The sequence below is a fragment of the Lemur catta genome, chromosome 6 (assembly GCF_020740605.2).
Source record: "Lemur catta isolate mLemCat1 chromosome 6, mLemCat1.pri, whole genome shotgun sequence".
Taxonomy (NCBI): domain Eukaryota; kingdom Metazoa; phylum Chordata; class Mammalia; order Primates; family Lemuridae; genus Lemur; species Lemur catta.
The window spans coordinates 12,270,327-12,288,568 of NC_059133.1; positions in this window are offsets into that span (position 1 = coordinate 12,270,327).

Below are 18,242 nucleotides of genomic sequence, written 5' to 3' on the forward strand. Positions count from 1 at the left end.
AAAGAAGGGAACCAAAGATTGCTAGGGAATGCTGGATAAGACAGGACAGCCAGTGGCAAGAAACCCACTCCCTTGCTCATGATTAGGAAGCTTGGCCCCCTGCCTTAAATTCTAGGTGCAGGTTGGGGTATTCCACAAGCTTAGCCCAGAGCTCAGTGGTTCCCACTCTTCTCCTGTACCCCTGACTCTGAATCAGCAGATCTGGGGTAAAATCCATGAATTTTCATTTCTAACAAGCTTCCAAGTGATGTTCACAGCTGGATCATGGACCACACTTTGTACAGCACTGGTCTAAAAAACATAAGATTTTTTTAAACTATTACTCTACTATTCCCCAATTTCCTTCTCCAGAGATTCTGATTCAATTGGCCTGAGGTGGTGTTCAAGCGTTCAGGTACTTTGTAAGAGCTCCCAGGTGATTCTAACATATAACCAGGGTTGATAATGACTGCCATAGCCCATGGAAAACTTACAGTCTCTCTCTCTTTCTCTCTCTCTCTCTCTCTCTCTCTCTCTCTCTCTCTCTCTCTCTCTCTCACACACACACACACACACACACACACACTGACACAGACAGAGCAAGAGGCACAGAAGACATCTGGTGGGGTCTGACCAGGCGAGGGTCAGAAAAACCCATCTAACGAGAAACTGAGCATCACAGCCTCTAATTCCCTAGGACACTAGGAGGACAGTAAAGGCCCCAGGGAGTTGCAGTGCAGTGACTGGGGGTGGGTGTGGCTTACATTGTGGGAGCTCCAGGAGTTCAGCTCTTGGACGGGTGCTTCATAATCTGTGGTGCAGTAAAGGCGCAGGGAGAACACATCCAGAAGAACCTAAAAGTACATGGAAGATTCCTTCTAACCAAGCAATGCCTCAGGCTTTGCAAAATTTGGTGTAACAACTCAGTAAATGCCAAGTGGAATTAGATATATGGTAGCTTTTGGCCTAGAACTGCAGACGGCAAGTCCATAGCAGGTAGATTTGCCTGGTAAGCATGAGAGCTAGGGGGCAACCTAACCCATCACAATAACCCAAGCTGCATGGAATGAGCACTCCATGCAAGCAGGGCCCTTGTCCTGTTCTCCTGCTCGCCCCCCAGGCCCAGCACAGGCCTGGCATACAACACAGGGTCAACAACCGTGTATTCACTGAACAAGCGAAGCAAGGAATGAATCTGAGCAAAGCCACATCGATGACCTGCAGCCCTTAGAAAGTCTGATCCAGTGGATAGGAATAATACAAACACCTATTTATCAACAATGAAGAAGCGAGATTTCTTCAGTGCTTTGGGCGTCTCAAAGAAAACATCTAGATGTACATGTATTCAGACAGCAATTTATACTATGCTGTATGTAAAAGGAAGCAAAAGGCCCAAATCCTTTCCATGTCAGGGTGAGGGTGTTGAGGGTTGCTTTTGGTTTATTTGTTTTGTACTTTTTTCTCTAACCATTGTAAGTTATTAGGAAGAGGCAAAAGAGAAACGCAGTCTGAAAACATTCTTAGCCTCTGCCCCAAGTGAACCTCTTTTGAATATCAAAATACAGCTCAAGAAAACAAACCCATAAAACTAGAATACATTCCCACGCTCTCCATGAAAGATTCAAGAGCTGGGACAGATATCTCAGGATTCACATCCTAACTGTACTACAGGGCAGCCGTCACCGGCCGGCGAGCGGGAACCAGGCAGGAACTCAGAGGCCCTGACCTCCACGGGGCGCAGCTCTACCCTGGGGTGACGCACACTTGCAAGCCTGGCGCCGGCTCACTCCAGGCTTCCACCGAACGCACGGCTCAGGTTAAACGTTCGTACTCCCCAAAGGACTTTTAATCGAAAAATCTCACAGAACACGTCATGTGTCAGACTCAAGGAGTCTGGTGAATCACTTGTCCGAGGAGCTGCATGTGGTGAACTCAGTGATCCCACAGGTCATCGAGATGTTCACAGGTTCCTTTTCCTCCATACAGATGGACAATGGATGCTCTTTTGAATTGGAGGTAACCCAGAAAATAAGCAAAAGCCCTACCTCTGGAGTGGAAATTGCATGCATCTGGAATTGAAGCAGGAAAGTGGGATAGGGTCGTGCCACTTGTCCTCCTCTGGATAAGGGTAGCCCTCAGAAGAAGGCTTAAGATAAGCCCCTAAGAAATAGTTTATGAGAGCCCCTTCCTAGCACCCTGAGATAAGTATGGCAATATAGCCATGAGTAAGAAAGCAGAGTAAAGCAATATGTCAAATGAGTGGGTCAGCTGCTAACCCCACGCAGGAGTTTTCCTCCTTCAGGTCTCTGCCCTGGTTGGAAGCAGAGAAGTAGAAGGGACCCTATGAAGTGCCTCTAACAATCACACCTCATTGAAATTGGCAGGAGTAAGACCTTGGGTCCATCATAGCAAAGTAAAGAGGTGTCCCATGGAAGAAGAAGACCCAAGCTCCCAGTGTAGGGGCCAGCCTTTAAAAAAGTTTCAGTTTGAAAGGGGAAAGATGAAAATGTTGATATTTTTGCTAACCTTTTTTTTTTTTAACTATTTGTTCAGTATAGGATGGAAAGCCAACTCCTTAGTAAGGATTTCCCTGAGCTATTGCCTCTTCTGTTGATCTGTCTTGCTGCTGGGTCTGTCATCCTAAACCCAGTGCTGTATGTGATTTCTGAATGTACAGAAGCTGGTCTTTCAGATCACCTGCAGCGTACAACTAACAGCTCAGCACTCAGAGGTCCCGTGTTTCTTTTCTAACCCAGCCTTGTATCAGACATTGTGTACAAGGCGACAGCTCATTTTGCCTTGTCAATCCTCGCTGTTGTAGTTGTTGCTTATGACTGTTTTTGCCTGGTGATCTGTTGTTGCAAATATATGGCCAAAGCTTTGCAGGGGGATGCATAAATATAAACCTTCCATCTAACACACTGCCCCAATTCAGCAGGAAGTAGAATGATGACGACTTTGCCCCGCCTCCCATAGATATGGAAGGGTAAAATTGATAGGGGGGAATATGTAACAGAGGGAATGGCCTGAAAAAAAAAATGGCAAAAAATGCTTTTTGTCTCTTTAAAACTCCTCATTCTTTCTAAGAATTAAAACCTGCATCCCTGCCTCAGGCCAGTGGTGGAGAGGGGCAGGGGAATGTCCTTTGTGCTACAATGAAACTGTCTGGCAGAGGGTGGAAGTCCTGGGTGGAGGTCAGAGATGGGAAGGAGACAGGATGATCAGGATCATCGACTGTAGTTGAATAGCAATTGCCTGAAGCTGAGAACCCCCCCTTTAAAAGCTCCATATTTTTGCTTATTATTAGGACAATGACATTTTTAGACAGTAGTCTCTATCCTCCTCATTTGCTAGCAAATTAATAAACTTCTCTTTCCTTCTAATAAAATAAAATAAAATAAAATAAATAAATAAATAAACAAATAAATGTATACGGGCCCCCAAAATGTTAGAACCATAGGCTCCAGCATAGAATTGGGGCAACAAGTAGTTAGCTCCAAAGGGAGGAGGTGAACATTCATACTTGTGCCAGCCACAAAGAAAGAAATTTCCCTGCCCAATGGACAGGCACTCTTAGAGAGTCCACCTCCAGAATTTGCCTTTCTAGATGCAGAAATATGTTTTTACTTAAACTGGTGAATATTTTTTTTAACATCATCAAACAAGAACTGAATTGAACACATTGGCTGAAAAGTCGAGACCCCACTGAACTATTCCATAGTTCTGATAGACCTAAGAGCTATTTGTCATCCCCTACCCTGGCTAGGAGTTTGATTACTAGGAAGCCCTAACGAAAGCTGCTTTCATGGTATCTGGACTGCACATTGGCATTCACGACCTGTTCTGGTAACACTCATTTAAGGAGTGGAAAATAATTTCATCTATTATGCATTTCTTCTAAAAGTAATTGCTCCTACTTCCATTAAGTCATTTATTGACCACTTACTACATACTGTGCACTGGGGACAGAGATAAAGGACAAGCCCCCACCCTCAAGTGACTCACAGTCTCATGAAGAAGAAAGACAAATGGTCTGTGATGGTACAGCTTGGTTGTGCTGAGATAAGAGGAATTTGCAAAGAGGAAACTCAACCCATGTTGAGGGAATTGGGAAAGGCTTTTTGGAAGACTTGACATCTGAACCAAGTTTTGAAAGATAAGAAAGAGCTGGTCTATGCTATGGACTGAATTGTGTCACTGCAAAATTCATATGTTGAAGGCTTAACCCCAAAGTGACGGTATCTGGAAATGGCACCTTTGAGAGGTAATTAGAGTTGGATGAGGTATAAGGGTGGGTCCTCAGGGGATCAGTGGATTTATATGAAGAGGAAGAGGGAGAGAAATCACTCTCTCTCTCCGCCAGGAGAAGACACAGAGAGAAGGTGACCAGCCCTCTGCAAGCCAGGAAGAGAGCCCTCGTCAGGAACTGAATCTCTTGGCACCTTGATCTTGGGTTTTCCATTCTCTAGAACTGTGAGAAATAAATGACTGTTGTTGGAGTCTCCTGGTCTATGATATTTTGTTACAGAAGCCCAAGGAGACTAATACAGTCTAGTAACAAGGGGAGGGAATGGGCATTCCACGCAGCAGGAACAACACAGAGGGGCGGGAGGAACACTCCAGGTAGCAGGAGCAGTAGCAGAGTCCCAGAGGGATGAGAGAGCTTGCCGTGTTCTGGAGCTATGAGCACTTCTAGATGTCTGAATTACAGGGTTCCCGTATGACTGGTCGTACAAGGGAGGTAACAATGAAGTGATAATTAGAGAGAAGTTCAACACAATTGATACTCAAGAGCTAAATTGCACACTATCAACCCTAATTAGCATATACATTCAAGGAAGGGCAAGTTCAGTGAATGCCAAGGGCCAGGAGGCAGGAGGCAGGGGGCAGGGAGGATTTCTTGGAGTGGATATGGGCAGCAGAGAGAAACACTGCCCAAGGCCCAGAATGGAATCCAATGCATTCCTGTTTTGCCTTCATTGTAAAGTGAGCATGGCTTGCCTCTCTCTTCTCACCCTCTTTGTAAAGTTTGAATTCCACAGGAAGCTGTTTAGGGGCATGTATTTGCTTGAGGCAGATGGAGAGGTCATGGCTTTGGTAAATGTGCATGGAGCTCATTCAAATCAGATGGATTAAATCACATTTTGGCAAAAGGATTTTCAAAAGCCTTTGCCAGGCTGGTTATATAGAGGCAGCTTGGCCAATCATCTGACACCCTTCCACATGTTTGGGATGTAGATCTATAGCAACCTTTTAGGGCACTTACCCAGCAAAAAACTTAAATTATGCATTGAAGTGGAGGTGTGATATGCAAGAGAGAGACAACAGCATCTCTATTAAAGCACTTAGCACCACCATCCTCAGCCACTTGGGGCCGGAAAGATGGTCTGTTTAAGGGTGGTATTTAAAAAAACTTGTTCCAAGCACTTACAGAAATAGTTTTTTTCTAACAATTAAGAAACATTTTCAGATACTTTGCTGTGGTGGGGTATTTCAGAAACATTTATGTCTTTAAATGCCAGATTCTTCAGACTGGTTATTGTAGGAGTATTAAACAAAATCTATTTGAAAATAATTGTTTCAGAATGCACCCAGTGGTAGTAGTTCAGCATGGGGAATTCTTTTATTCTTTTCAACCTCTTGAATATATCCAGAGAGTACCTTGGGACCCCCAAGGACCTTGATGACTGGCTCCCTATTTACCTCTGTATCGTCTTCTCTTGAAACTCTTCAGGTGACCTGCTACATTCAAATACTATCAAGATGTCAATAATTAACCCAAGATTTTATGGTAGTAGATGCTTTTGTTTCTCTACGCTGTTCCCTCTGCCCAGAGTGAATTTTTATCACTGTTTATCTGGCAAACCCCTTTCTGAACACTTTGAAATAAACAGAAACGTGACTTCCTCCAGACCCCTAAGGTAAAAGTTATTCATTTCCTCTCTTCTGCAGCAACACCTTCCAGTTTTGTCCCCACTCTTGGCTGCCTGGGCAGAATGCATGAGCTGCTGTTCCTCTCCCCACTACCTTATAAAGACGGAGAGTCAGAAACAGCTTCAGAACATGACCCTCTGCTCCTCGCCCACCCCAGACACACACCCTCCCTAGCTCTGCCCTGTGTTATTCCAGAGCTCTCTGAAGCTCAGTGGGCACGTTCCATATCTGATAAGCATCGTCTTGTGTATGTTCTCTACATGGACCTGTGGGCACACAGATGCACATGTAATAATATCTGACAGTTATTGAACACTTTGTGCAAAGAGCTTTTCTAAGTTCTTCTCATGTCTTAACAAGTGGATTCTTTTTGACTCTCAATCTTTATAGGGCTGGACTTACAAGGGGCAGAGAATAAACCAAAGGATCAGCCTCATGCTGGCCAACCGGCCAAGCGTGGGGATTGACCTCTAAGCACTCTGATTAGCACTTAATAGGGTTTGGCACAAAGTGCTGTGAAAGCACAGAGGATGGAGTTGCTGCTCTTGCCCGGGGAACAAAGAGGGCTTTGCAAATGAAAGGCGCCGTGCAATCGTTAGATCCATGGCAATGTGTCCCATCTGGCAAGGTGAGGCTTATTTGTGATGTTTGGTAGTACACGGATGAACGTCTAAGTCAGAAAATGTTTCATCTTAAAGGTAACAGTACAGATGGAATGTGGATTTGACAAAAATTAGAACTCAGTTTCCTTACGTACCATTCTACTTGCTTCATTAACAAATGCCATTCTGCCTTTACTACAGGAGAGCTTCAATCTAAGTGTTTTCAATGTTAATTCATTGGACCCTCAAAACAGCTCTATGAAGTAGGTGCTATACCATTTTTAGGTCCATAAGGCAGAGGAAACTAAGGCACAGAAATGTCAAATAACTTTCCCAAGGTTGTAGAGCTAACAGCGGGAGGACTTGAACCCAGGCAGTATGGGGCTAGAACCTATGCACTTAGACACTGTAATATGCTGCCTTATATGCATGGAGAAGCCATAACCTCAAAGGAGCTAAGGCAGGTATCTTACTTTTTCCCTCCACTGTATTCGTCTCGGGCTCTTATTCATCTTGGAATCTTCTCATGTCCAGCATGTTCCTGTCACATAGTATGTGCTCACTAAATTCATTCATTCGAAGGACATTTATTAGGTGCCTTATTTGCTTCAAAACTACATATCACATAGTAGAAGAAGATCCATAAATGGTGCTATAATAATGCTGTAACAAATTGGGAGAGAATTGTTTAAAATCAAAGATGATTAGGTCTATACTTGTGTACAGTAACACGTTATCACAACAGGAGTACGTCCTTCTAAGAAAACCAGATTTTTCATGAAAGAAAAGTTGACAGAGCAGCCATATTCCAAATGTTACCCAAAAAATACTATAGAGTTCATCCTTTATATTGATTTACAATACATTAGGGTTCCTCCTTTATATCGATTCCCCTGAAATATACTTCAAAGTTACTCTACTTTCAAAACCTTAACTTATACCAGCTTTGTCAAGGACAGCTCAGCAATACAGAGTGCACCTATAAATCAATCAACTTATACGCCGACACCTATCTCACAGTGAAGCCCTTAAGAAAGGGCATGGATTATTCTCATCAGATAGTTCATAATTCTTCTGACAAAGTCATGTGATGCCTACGTTTTCAGTTATAATTAGTGACATTATCCAATATAGCAGCGTACAGAATAGCAAAGAAAGAAATGAACGTTAATGTCAGCCCCACATGGATTCAAATTCTAGTCTTCCACTTCTATGTGTGTGCCCTTAAACATGTGACTCTGCTTGTCTTTCCTCCTCTGAAAAAAAAAATAAGAATAATAATGCCCTTCTGCACAGGGTATTGGGGGATAATGGCTGCCGAGTGTCAGACACATGACAGCTCTGAGATAAATGTGCATTTCCTTTACTTCTTTCCTGTGACCCTGGTATTTGTTTAAAAAAAAAAATCAGCTTCGTATGACTAATAAGTAACACCAAAAGTAGAAAGGCATGCCTCGCCAACGTCTTGATCCTTTGAGTCAACCAGACCAGGCGTCTGGTTCCCCCGGAGAAAGCTAAGAGGGAATAGCAATTGGGCACACTTATAACTTTGACTCAAACTGTACAAAAGCAATTCATGCAACCAAAACATTTGTACCCCTGTAATATTCTGAAATTAAAAAAAAGAAATAGAATAATAAGTGGGACTAACCCAAATCCTGGGCTTTCTTGGGGCATTTCAGTGAGTTCTTTGAAAACTTGACAGGAGAATTCTCATTGCACTATTTCCTAGAGTGGCTACTGTCATCTCCAGCAAACTATAAATGAAATATACAAGCTTGCACATACTCAGAAGTGTGGTGTAGTTTTCAAGAATGTGCAACTTAGAGCCAGACAGCTTAGATTTAAACCAGGACTTCAACGTGTATTATTTGTATGTCCTTTGGAAATGTATCAAACTTACTTATCTTTTCTAAAAGGAAGATAAGAATAACGCTTACCTTGTAAGGTTGTTCAGGGAATTGAATAAAATAAAGCACTTAGACTAGAGCCTAATAGATAGTTAAGTGCCCGATAAATCCAATACATCATATATGTCCACAAGTATTAATAGGGTTATCTGAGTGGTGGAATGATGATTGATTCTTATTGCATTATATTATTCTATATTTTCTGAGTCTATTGCGTTAGTGTATTAATTGATGATTTCACACACAAAAACTGTAATACTGTTTCAGATTTTTTTAAATAGGATTTAAAAAAAATCAATTCAAGGGGGTGAGAGAGTTGGAAAGACATTTAGAGCCAATGGGTGTAATCTAGGAAGACCCAACAATTTGGTGATGTAGTCTGGAACAATCCAGGGAAGAAGTAGCTGCAAGGGCTTTTTAATAGATGACCTGAAACTACAGGCCAAAGGGGTGAATAAACCGTTAAAGTAGGGGTCCAAACTCAAATGCCTGCCTGGATTCCTTTAAGTACCACGAATGAGTGAAGCTGAGAGGGTGTGACTAGTAGGGCATGGTGGGATCCCTGGACAACACACACCCCATCTAACAAAGGCAAATAGCCCCGGCGCCTGCTTGCTGTGGCCGTGCAGTATTTCCAGATGTTGTGATTTCAAAAATCTAGACTCTTATGTAAAATATACCGCATTTTAAATGTCAGAAGCTAATGGAAATTTGAAAAAATATTGAAAGCTAAACAAGCATGTCACAAAGTCATCCATTTACAAACAGTGCACTAAAGGCTCCTCTCCATCATAAAACATCGCTAGGGGAAAAAGAGCTGTTCATACAAAAATCAACAAGAGCCACAGGTGTCCTTTGGGTAGCAAAACAGAAGGAAGAGAAGGACCTGGGCTCTCAATGACATCGTTGAGACAATGAACCAACCCTGGGACTACCTATCTCTTGTCTTGTTAAGAAAACAACAAATGCTTAATGGTTTCATCCACTATGCACCAGGTTTTCTTTGATTTTCAGCCATATGTGTGCTTACACGTTCATGCTCACGTGAAACAAAGACGATGCGGAGCAATCTGGAGGAAAAGATGGGAGTAGGCACAGGCAATTAAAAGATGGTAGTAGGAACAGACCATTGCCTAAAGTTTATTTGTTTGTGAATTCATTTTACAAATATTTATTGTGTGACCACATCGTGCTAAGCGCTGGGCCAGACACCAAGAGTGTGAAGGGTAGATCAGACTCAACCTCACGAAGCTCACAATCTAGTTGTCATTTGCAGCTTATCTTGATCCTCTCAGGCTGCTGTAGTAAAATACCATAGACTGGGCAACCCCAGTGATACATTTATTTCTCCCAGTTCTGGAGGCTGAAGATTCTAAGACCAAGGTGCCAGCAGATTCAGTATCTGGTGAGGGTCTCCTTCCTGGCTCGCATATGGTCACCTCCTTGCCGTATCCTCATACGGCAGGGAGAGAGTGGGCTCTGGTCTCTTCCTCTTCTCATAAGGACATTAATCCCATCACGGGGCTTCACCTCATGGCCTCATCTAAACTTCATTCTCTCCCAAGGGCCCCCCTCCAAATACCATCACACGGGAGATCAAGGCTTCAACACATGAATTTGGGGGGAATTCAAACATTCAGTCCACAACACAGTTCATCTTCTTGGACAAAAAAGAAAAAGAGAACTGGCTCAGGAGACCAGGCAATGTGAACGGGCTGCTCGCAGGTGCAATGCAGAGGACAATTTCATTCCAGGCAAGGTAAAGAAATAAATCTGTAGACAGGCCTCTGGCTGGCTGCCAAGAGCACGGAGCCTGTGTACGGACGTCAAGGACACAGTGTTCAAACGGTGGCCGTCATGCTTTACTTATAACCTATTTTCATCTGGCTGCTATCTGGGAAGGCGCTGGCTCTCATCTCCCTAACACTTTCTTGTACCATCCAACTTGACAGCTATAATTTACACTTCTCCCTCCTCAGATACTCCCGGGGTCTGGAGAAATGTAGATAAACAGGGTGGATGGCCAGGGAGAGAACTTAGGGGCGCGTGGGAGGGAGAAGCTGGCTGGAAATATCTCCGCCTTGCAGAGAGGAGCAGGAAGTTGTTTCCTTCATCCCGTCTGTGTCTGCTCCTGCTAACCTCTCTGACCATGCTCTCTCCACATAGACAGTAATTCAAGCTGTGGGGAAAGACTGAAGCGAGTTCAATGGATCCAGAAAGCTGCGTAAATTAAAAGAAGAGGACCGGGTGTCCCCAAGAGGAAGGAGCCCCCACTCCTTCTGTCTCCGAGTCCTGATGCTCAGAAATGGGGGTGTGCAGGTGCCACAAAGAGCAGAAAAGAGAATTTTTTCCCCAAATGAAGGTCTATTTCCTTCTCCAAAGGCCCTCTCCAGGTGACACAAAGGAAGAGACGTTCTTTGCTTCTCTCCCTCAGACTAGCGTTTGCCTGAGATGGCTGGGGCCGGCGGCGGTTGATTCAGGAAAGCAGAGGGAACGCTGTTGTTAAGGCCCCATATGGAGTTCAAAGACTCAAAAAGTCTCAGACCTAGAAGCAAGTTTAAACAACATGCAGCCTGACCCTCCGCCCCACCCCATGCATCTCAATCCATATGGCCAAATCACTCATTCATTCAACAAGCATTTCTTGAGCACCTGCTATATGCAGGTGCTGAAAACAGAGCAGTGATCCAAACAGGCAAAGAAACTTACCCAGGTGCCGAGTGTCTGTCCTACCTTAGTCTGAGCAAACTAATGAGCTCTCATGACCTTCCAGGCCAGAAGACCCCTTCCTGGGCCAGGTCTGACTCCTCTTCCCTCTCTTGAGCCCATGTCGCCTTCTCAGCCTTTTGTCTCTCTCCCCTGCATGCATCGAGCACTTCACATGAGGCTTTCATTTGCTCATCGTTTTATATTTCTCACAACTGGTCTTATAGATGGGTAGCTGAGCCACAGAGGGACTCTGTGACTTGGCTGAGGCCACCCAACTGGCCGTGAAAGAGCCAGAGCTGCATGCCCGTCCTCCCATCTGAGGTCAGACTCCCTGGTCAAAGGCAGCCTGGGATGTCCTTGCCGGGTCTGTGCCCAGGGGAGGGCAACCTCCGTCACTGACATGGATCCCTTGGGTGAAGGAGGGCTGATCCCGGCTGAGAACAGTTAACTCTAGAAGGCAGGCAAAGGATATTTCTCCCCTCAATATCCCTGCTCTTAAAGGAGTCTGCAGAGAGGAAAGGTTCCCGCTACACTGCTGCCTGGAAGGAATCTTGGCTGCTCATTGGAATCACACAGCCATGCTGCCACTCTGCGTGAAGCCCTCTCTCTCCCTCCTTCTCTTCATTACTAGGAAGATCATAGAACCAAAGCTCTGTGGAGCCCATCTCTCCTTCTTAATAGTCCTATGTTATTTCTACTTCTGTTAAATTTAGTTTGGACTAGCTGTCAGATCACTTCCATCCCCTTTTACAGCTAGCAATCTCCTAATCGTCCTTCAAAACCCAACTCAAACGCTACCTCCTCTGGGAAGTGTTCTCCACTCCATCGGGAGATGTTAGGAACAACTCCCTGTGCTCCTGCAAGACTTTCACTGTTGTTCGCAGCTCTGCTTTTTCACTTACCAGGCTGAAACCTCTGCCTGCCACTAGTGGTATGTCAGTCCTCCACCCCGTAGTAAAAGTTCCCAAGGGCAGGACTGTGCCTTCTTATCTCTGCCTGCAACATCTAGCACAGTAGCTTGCAGTGAGCAGGTGCTCAGGAAATGTATTGAATGAATGAATGACCATAATGTGCCCAGTTCTTTAATAGATTTATCATTTTGAAGCAAGTAGCATTTGGCCCTTCAATAGCTATTTCTTAAGTGCCTGTTCTGCACTGGGTATGGTTTAAGGCCCTGAGGCTAACGCGTTGCACAAGGCAAGAGAGACAAGAAGCAAGTACAGAGATAAAGAAACAAGGTATTTGAGAAAGTGCTGAGTGTGATGGAGCAAACAGTGCAAAGCGTTGTGAGAAAGTCATGAGGGGCTCTCATAGACAAGAGGTCAGGGCAGCCTCCCAGGCAGGTGACATTTGAACTGAGACCTGAATGACTAGAAGCAGCCGGTGGGAAGGTCAGTCAGGCTGAGCCAGGAGGAAGCAGCCAGGGGCAGGGCTGTCAGGAGGACAAGCTCAGGGGGCTGGGGGGACAGCAAGGGGACCACAGAGCCTAGAGGGTGGGAGTGCAGAAAGAGCGAAGGACTTGAGCTCAGAGACCATGCAAGGGCCAGGCGAGGACATTGGAGGGTTTTAAACAGAACAGATTGCCTTATGCTTGGGAGAGCTCACTCTGGCTGGGGTGATAAGAGTGGGCTTTGAAGTGACAGCAGGAGTAGACACGGGAAAGAGAGTTAGGAGGCTGATGCATCGGTCCTAGTGTGACGTCCCGGTGGTGATGATAGGGCATATTTCAGAGGTGGTACCCACAGAACTCACTGGTGTGCTGGGGGCAGCAGGTGAGGGAAATACAGGAGTCCAGAGTGGTGGTTCTTTGCTAAAAGGATACATTTGACTGCTCAGAGGGCTTCCCTTGGAGGACCCCCCCTCCGTTTCTCTCCCCACATCCAGCAGATGTACTTGAGTGTGAAACCCACCAGCACAGCCCGGCTGCCTCTCCCTACTGCCCACCTAGCCTTCGCTTGCCCATCTTCCCCTCTTCAAAAGCACTGCCTGAGCCTGAACGTTATTTCTATTGATTTATCCAACAAAATGTAATTTGGAAAAAGCTGGTTTGCTTTTTTTTTTTTAAGCATCATTTGTACCCAGGAAAGTGCTACGTAAGGGATGATGGCTTCCATCAGTAGCGGTCCCATCGCAGGATGGTACAGCATTACATAAGTCAACAACACCAGGGGAGTGCTCAGAACTGTAACGTGTTCATGAAGTGCCAATCTGGGGGGGATTTGGTGTCTTGGAGGGAAGGGGCCTGAGCCAATTGCATGCCTTTTTGCCTTGTGGCTGCAGGAGCCCTTTGAGGAGGTTGAGCGCCTCATTGCTACAAGAGCCTACGGTAGACAGCACACCACTGAATCCTAGGCTGGGCTACAAAACTGATTTCTTGCACTTTATTTCCATGGTTTGCTATGGTTTAAATGTGTCCCCCAAAATCATGAGTTGGAAATTAATCCCCAATGCAGCAGTGTTGGGAGGTGGGGCCTAAGGAGAGGTGATTAGGCCATCAGGGCAAAGTGAGCAAATAAATGGGGTCATTGCCAGAGTGGGTTCCTTGTAAAAGGATGAATTTGGGCCTTTTTTGGCTTCTCTCTCTCTCTCCTTCTCCCTCTCTTTGCTCTGCCATTCTTGCACCATGTGAGGAACAATATCCCTCAGCATTCAAGGCACCATCTTGGGAACAGAGACCAGGCCCTCACCACACACAAAACCTGCTGGTGCCTTGATCTTACAGCCTCCAGAACTATAACAAATAAACCTCTGCTCTTTATAAATTACTGAGTCTCAGGTATTCTGTTATAGCAGCACCAAACAGACCAAGCCACAGTTTAAGTGACAGATGTGGGGAGGTGCATGGCTGTTTACTTTGGGCAACCCAAATCCAAAGATGGAAAATGCCCCCCTCCTGACTTCCCACCCTTCCTTCCCCCGACAGGTGCACATTTGGCAGGCTGAGCCCCTCCCAGGTTTTCACACCAACTTTGCTCACAGTGTACCCAGCATCTATTTATTTAGTCATTCAAACAAAACGTGACTGAATGTCCTCAAATGCTCTGGGCTTGTAGCCATGAGCAAGGACCCAAGGTGCGTACTCCCATGGAATTCACATGCTAGTGGGGAAGAAGAGAGTGAAATAACAAATAAGATAATTTCACAGGCTAGTGTAATAGGGAAAATACAGCTCATTGCCATAGAGCAACTGCAGGGCAGGGTCCAGTAAACACATTCTGTAAAGAGCCAGAAAGCAAATATTTTTGGCTTTGGGGCAATATGGTCTCTGTTACAACTGCTCAATTCCCCTGTTGTAGTAGGAAAGCAGCCGTAGACAGTATGTAAAGGAATGAGGAATTAAATTTTATTTACATAAACAGGTAACAGGCCAGCCCCCAGCTCTAGGAGAATGTGGAAGAAATATTTCATGGGATGGACTGAAAAGATGATGATATTTAAGCTGAGGTCTGAATGATAAGGAACCAGCCACATAAAGATGAGAGGGAAAGCATTCCAGACAAGGGAACAGCACGTGCAAAGCCCTGTGTCATGACTACTTCAGAAGCAGAAACATTTACTGGTGTGGTCAGACAAAAGGAAGAGGAAGGAGAGAAAAGGTACAAATTCAGGTCAAGAGAGGAGCAGGGATCAGGTTGCAATGGGTCGTAGTCCTTGGTGAAGCCTGGCATATAGTAGACATTCAATTAATTGATTATGGCTCTGTCAAAGCAAATTTAAGGAGCTCTAGGTTATCACCCAAATAATTTAGGTGATGGTCCATAGCTTTGTTCAGCTCTATGTGCACCAGTTCTAGCCACAAGAATCTCACTTTGGTCTTGTGATCAAAGTCCCACCTAGAACCTCAGTTCCGTAAATTATGTTTCAGCCTCCTCTCCTGTTAATAAGCCCACCTGTGCCTAAGCCCTGCCTCTATAACATAACTTGAGACCTCAGATCCTCTAAAACTAGATCCTTGACTTAAAGCTAAGAGCTTCTTGCCTCCGATCTCCAAGAAGGAAGAACCCTGCAATGTGCTAGCTGCTCACAAGTGGGTGCTTGTGGTGGAAGTCATTAGATATGCTCACAAATGTTCTGGGTCTCTTCCTTCCAGTACTGCCTTATACCCTGAAAGTTACATGTTATCCATGACTTGCTTTAGCCAAAGAACGGTGAACAGAGAACAATGACACAAAGATGTGGCATGCGTCACTCCCAGGTGGAAGCTTCAAGAGCCCATGTAGAAACTGCCACATCTCTTTCTTTCTGCCACCATGAGTGTGGACGCCTTTGTCAACAGGGAGCCTCCCTCTATCCCATGTTGGACGTATGATAATACCAGAAATAAACCTGAGTTGGGTTGCAATACTAGGATTCTATGGTATTGACCTGTCAGTCAGACAGTGGGTGACTCTGGGTAGCCAAAATTGAGTTGAGAGAGAAGAAAGCCATGGGAATACAGAAACACAGCAAATCTAAGAAATATGACTACCAATGAGCTGTGAATATGAATATTGGCTCACAGGAACCAGTAGGCATTAATTATGGCCTCTAAAGGCTCAGGCTCTGCAGGGGGCACAGTCAAGTAAACAAATAAGTGCAATACACTGTGTAACAAATGCCGTGGTAGAGTTGGAAACAGGCATAGGAACCAGAGAAAGTGAAGTGACACTACTAGCACATGTAACTATACAACAATAGTAAGATTAATTGGCCAGGCTAAGTTTGGTAGATTATGTCACTCTATGAAGGCAGGGATTTGTCTGTTTTATTCTCTGCTATAACCCTAGAATATCACTAGATATTGGTGAGTAAATGTTCTATAGCTATTTGTTGAATGAATGAATTTCTATTTCCAGACACATACTGGTAAACACATATTTCCGGCAGAAGCAAGAGTATATAGCAAGGCATGGTGCTTGACCTTATAATCTAAGGATTTACACTTACCTGGATAACATGATATGTCCAGGAAAAGAAGGAGATTGAGCAGGGAAGAGGTGGACGTGACCCTGGAGAAGTCACCTGGGACTCAGCTCTGCAGAACCTTGCATTCCACACAGTGTGTGGCTATAAGCTTGGAGACCAGGCTACTTAAGGTCACATACCTAGAGGGATAAGGAAGAAAATATAAATGTGTGAAGTGATAGGTTAAGATAATATGAGGTAGTAGAAACCTAAAGGCTTTCCAATTTGGATTTTTGAAAATATTGTATTAGCCAAACACATGTCTGTAGACTGTAGGCCAGTTGCAAGGAAGCAATTTTCAAACCCTGCTAAAAGAGACAATATCAGAAGCCAAGAGAAGTTTCAAGAAAGGAAGTACAAGTCCACAATTCATTATCCACATTCTTGGAATTCTAAAAACTGACAACTGAAGGTTTTTACATAAGTTTGGCACAAAGTCATTTGGCAGCAGACACTGCCTGAACTTGCAGGAGGCTATTTATGGTCTCTATCTACCCGTCTTCATGTGAATATTCATACGTTCCGCTCTTTCATGTTGGAGTACAGGGCGCTGCCCCAGAGTACACTGCTCTGGACCTACATGATACGCTAGATCTGGCTTTTCTTAAATCCAAAAGAGTCTGAGTTTTTGGAACACTCAAAGCTTTAGATAAAGGATTATGGACCTCTACTATGATCAGGATTCATAATCTTTCAGAGGAAAACTGTCTTAGCAGTTTTAAAGATAAACTCGAGGAAAGAGAGAAGGAAGCTAGTGAAGAAGCTATGGGCAAACCAGTGGTGAAAACACTGCGAGCCACACCAAGCTGAAGATGCTGGAAATGGAGATGTTTTGGGGATGTTTCCCAGATGGACCAGCACGACTCAGTGCCTGATTGGAGGTGGGAGTAAGCGAGGAAAGAATGCAGGAGTCTCACGCTCCTTGCTTGCAAGAGGGGACAGATGGTGAGGCATCCCCCACGAGACAAAATCAAGAATGATTAGAATTAAGCAGAAAAATTCTAAATGCCAGGTTGGACATGTGTGTGAGGTTCTTCTCATCCTGTGTCTGGAGACATGTGGTAAGAAATTAGAAATGAGGGTCTGGGGCCCAGGAGAGAAGCCCAGTGTCAAAGGTATAGATAGATATAAGAGGTATAATGAGTCGAATAGTGTTCCCCAAAAAGATTTGCCCAAGTCCTAACCCCCGGTACTCATGAATGTGATCTTTGGTGGAAATACAGTCTTTGCAGATGTGATTAAGTTAAGGATCTCAAAAATGAGATCATCCTGGACTTAGAGTGAGATCTAAATCCATGATTGTTATCCTTACAGGAGAAAGGAGAGGGAGATTTGAGACACAGACAACACAGAGGGAAAAATGATGTGAAGACAGAGACAGAGATTAGAGTGATGCATTTGCAAGACCAAGAATGTCAAGTATTGCAAGAGCTGCCAGAGCTAGGAGAGAGGTATGAGTCCTCCCTCAGAGTCTCCAGAAGGAATCAACTCTACTGACACCTTGATTTTGCACATCTGCCCTCCAGAACTGTGAAAAAATAATTTCTGTTATTTTAAGCCACCCAGTTTTTAATAATTTGTCATGGCAACTCTGGGAAACTAATTCAGAAAGCTTCAGCCATGCAAGGTATTTTCAGCCCCAGAATACAGTGAGGTAGGAGAGAGGAGAACCCAAGGACAGAAATAAAGTGACACCAACATTGAGTAGAAAACAGAATGGGGAGTGAGAAAGGGCAGTTGGAGAGGTAAGATGAGAACTGGGAAAGTGGAGTCTCAGAAAAGTGTGAGCTCCAGGCAGGAATATGTGCTCTACAGTGTCAAATTTTGCAGAGAAGGCATATAGAATTAAGGCTGAGAAGAGAATACCAGATTTATTAATAGCAAGGTCATTAGTGACTTTTTTAACAGATTTTTTTTTTACTTTTTATTTCAGTATATTATGGGGGTGAAGATGTTTAGGTCACATATATTGCCTTTGCCCCACCCAAATCAGAGTTTCAAGCTTGTCCATCCCCTAGACAGTGTGCACTGCACCCATTAGGTATGTATATACCCATCCTCTCCTGCCCCCTCCCACCTGCCTGACATCCGATGAATGTTACTACTATATGTGGACATAGTGTTGATCTGTTAATACCAATTTGATGGTGAGTACATATGGTGC